Source organism: Echinops telfairi, unplaced genomic scaffold (genome assembly GCF_000313985.2).
Source record: "Echinops telfairi isolate 266 unplaced genomic scaffold, ASM31398v2 ScPeMD7_7469;HRSCAF=8507_1, whole genome shotgun sequence".
Lineage (NCBI taxonomy): Eukaryota > Metazoa > Chordata > Mammalia > Afrosoricida > Tenrecidae > Echinops > Echinops telfairi.
Window position 1 is genome coordinate 103,600,498 of NW_022111373.1, and position 3,984 is coordinate 103,604,481.

At 39.1% G+C, this 3,984-nt stretch overlaps 1 non-coding gene across 1 annotated transcript; it reads left to right on the forward strand.

Moving 5' to 3' along the window:
- The first annotated feature begins 681 nt into the window (after positions 1 to 681).
- LOC115873886 lies at positions 682 to 824 on the forward strand. Its single transcript, XR_004048660.1, has one exon. It is a non-coding gene; the product is annotated as a small nucleolar RNA SNORA4 (small nucleolar RNA).
- Positions 825 to 3,984: the final 3,160 nt, after the last annotated feature.

Below are 3,984 nucleotides of genomic sequence, written 5' to 3' on the forward strand. Positions count from 1 at the left end.
ACTTCAGAGAGAGTCACAGGAAGTTGAATAGAACATTAGTAACAAATTCGAGTCTCCTGAAACTCTAATCTAGAGGGTCTACCCCAATACAGTTCCAATGGTTGATATTGTCATTTATTCCTTAAAACCAGCTACTCTTCTCTTGACACGCATTACCTGTGATTCTGTGAATTGGATGTTGTGGAGCCTGAGGCAAACTGCTGTGAGTAATTATAATATTGCTGAGTGATGTGACATCTTCCAAGAGAGGCTATTTCTCACGGAAATTGTATGATTAGGTCTCTAGGCATCTTGGCTTGTTCAGGGAGTCGTGGTGGCCCTCTGGGGAGCTAATGTGTCTTTAATTATTTACAGGTTCACTAGAGACCCTTTATAGCTATAAGCACAGCAGCTACGGGAATATTTAAAAACAATAGCATGAAATGTGTCCGAGGCAAAGTAAAAACGAAGACATTAGTAGAAACTGATGCAGGCACAGAAGCTGCCAGCTCTAGTTAGCATCCCGGGCTTCTCTGTGTTGGTTTGGAGTTGGCGATTGTATGTGCAATGACACAGGTTAGTCTCATTCTGAAATGTAGAAGGCTTTTTACTCGCCTATATAGGAGGCTGGCAAAAAATCACATCTAAGATGGACTTTGATCTCTTTAAGCTTATAGCCAAATTTGCTTAAAAAAACATCTCCTACTCAAAGTTATTTTTTGTGGCAAGGTTTTTTTTCAATAATCCCTACCAGTTTGGGCTATTTGGGAAAATAAAGAGAAGGCCACACTCCCCAGTGGGCTATACCACTTAGTATAGTTCACTACTATTTTGTGGCCTACATTATTATATATTTTTTAAAAAGATAAATCATCTCCATGTATTAAATCAGAGTCTAAAATTACAAAACTATTTAGACAGCCTTACTATAAAACATAAGTATTTTTCCCAAACATAAGTATTTTTATACACATACACACAAATACAGATAGGTACATAGCTAGATAGATAGCCCATGAAGGTATAAAAGTGGTTAATGTGCTCGACTTCTAAGCAAAAGTTTGAGGATTTGAGACCAACCAGGGGATCTCCAAAGAAAAGTTTGGCTCTAACATCAATGCACGCAAAACACTCAATATAATAGAACTCGAAGGGAAATTCCTATGTACAACACAACCGACAGTCAATGTTTCACTCAATGACGAAAGCTGGAAGCATTTACCCGGCATATGGGAACTAGACAAAGATGGCTGCCATCACCATTCAACATTGTGCTGAAAGTGTTAGCCCAAACCATTAGACAATAAAAAGAAACCAAAGGAATACAATTGGGCAAAGAAGAAGCAAAACTCTCACTATTTGTAGATGATGTGATTTTATACATAGAAAATCCCAAAGACTCAACAAAAAGATTGTTGGAAACAATAAGAAGGTTGAGCTATGTGGCAGGATACAAGATTAACAGCCCTAAATCCATCAGATTACTTTGTGCTAAGGAAGAGAGCTCTGAAAAAGACATTAAGAAAATAGCTACTTAAATATAAAATACTTAGGAATAAATCTAACCAGAGAAACAAAAGATGTACAAAGAAAACTACAGAATATTATTATAAGAAATCAAAAATACTGTACACAAATGGAAATTCTTTGTAAATAGGAAGACAATACTGTAAAACTGTCAATACTACCCAAATCAATCTATAAATAAAATGCAATTTCTATCTAAATTCCAACTAATTTTTTAAAGAAATGGAAAACCTACTAACTATCTATGTATAGGGAAGAGGCCCAGTATAAGCAAAGAACTCCTTCAGAAGAACAGAGGAGGAGACCTTCCACTATGCAAACTCAAAATCCATTACACGGCCTTAATCGTCCAAGCAGCCTGGTAGTGGTACAATGATAGGCACATGGACCCATGGAACAGAATGGAGAAATAAATTCATCTATCTGCAAGCAACTGATTTTTGACAGAAGGCCAAATAAACATTTCATTGGAAAGAAACAGTCTCTTCAACAAATAGTTCTGGGAAAATTGAGTCTTTTTCTGCAATTTCTCATACTATAGAGGCATGTGTGTTGCTGTGATGCTAGAAATTATGTCATAGGTGTTTGAAAAGCCAGTAGAGTTCCCTAAAGTGAGCAAGTGTCAGCAGAGCTTCTAGACTCAGAACAGACTACAAAGAATGCATGGGTTGTCTTCCTCCGCTACATTCGCAATGGAAACTGCCATAGATGGCCAGGAGAAGAAACACTGGTCTTGGAAGTACAGCCAGAAGCCCCCATAGAGTCAAGGATGGTGAAACTTTGTTTTACATACTGTGGGAAAGTTGTTGAGAAAGCTGTTTCCCTGGAAAAGGAGGGAGAATGAACAGCTGGATTGATATAGTAGTTGCAACAATGGCCTCAACCACAAGAACAATTGTGAGCACTGTGCTTCGTTCTCTTGTGTAAGGAGTCTGGTGAATTGGAATGGACTGGACTGCACCTGACACCAACTGTAGTAGAACAAAGTCTTGCTTATCCTCCACATAAAAGCAAACTCAAGATGGAGCAAAGAACTAAATGCAGACCCCAGGGCTATACAGATCATCAGTGAAAACTTAGGGACTTACTTAAGGGCCCTAGTTCACAGCATCGGCATATTTTAAAACATAACAATGGAAACACACAGTAGGAGGCAAAACAGATGGCTAGGAGCTACTAAGGATAACACATTTTTGTGTATCAAAACCCGTCACCATAAAAGTAAAAAAGCCATGTGCTAGGAAATTTCTTTTATAACAGCACAACAGATAAGGGACTGATTTCTAAAATCTACAGAATACTGCAAGAACTTACTAAGAAAAAACAAACAAGGAGATAAACCAAATAGAAAGTGGAAAAAGATACAAACAGTTCACCAAAAATGATATTCAAATGGCTAAAAACCATATGTGAAAAATACTGAAGATCACTAAACAACTCCCCAGGAGATACAACTCAAAACAACGAGGAGATAATAACACCTCACACTGACAACGACAATCTCAATGGGGGGGACGGGGGACACAACAAATGCTAGAGAGGGTGTGGAGGGATTGCAACTCTCACATGCTGCTGGTGGGCCTGGATAATCACTATGGAAAACTGAAATGGCTTTAAAACAACTGGGATTAGCCCAAATAGAAGCATACCAGTCTGCATTGATCATGAGGTATCAACGGAGCAGGTATCAGGTATCAGAAGATCCCAAACAAACAATTGTATCGATGAAAATGAGGGGGTTGGAGTGGAGACCCAAAGCCCCTCTGTAGACAGTTGGACATCCCCCCACAGAAGGGTTACAAGGAAGGGACAATTCAGCCAGTGTGTAGCATAGCATTGACAAAACACAATACATTCCTCTAGCTCCTGAATGCTTCCTCCCTACCCCCACTATCATGAATCCAGTTCTACCTTACAAATCCAGCTAGACCAGTATGCACATTGGTACAGATAAGAGCTCTCAACACGTGGAATCCAGGACAGATACACCCCTCAGGAACAGTAGTGGGAACAGTAGTGGAAGTAGCAATATCATGAGGGTAGGGGTGGTTTTGAGAGTGGAGAGGAAGAGAACGGGAGAACTGATCACAAGGTTGGATATACAGCCCCTCACCCCTGAGGGGGATGAATAACAAAAATGTAGGTGAAGGGTAACAATGGACGGTGTAAGAAACAAACTAACAATAATAATATGTAATTGATCAAGGATTCACAAGAGTGGGAGGGTGGGAGGGGGGAAAAGAGCAGGTGATATCAAGGGTTCAAGTAGAAAGAAAATGTTTTGGAAATGTTGATGGCAACATATGTACAATTGAATGATGGATTGCTGTAAGATTTGTAAGAGCCCACCAATAAAATGATTAATAATAACAATAAAAAAATCTGGGAATAACGGTTCCATATACATCAGAGATACAGTGTTAGTCTGGGTAGACTAGAGAAACAAATTCATAGACACTCATATGTGTATAAGAAAGA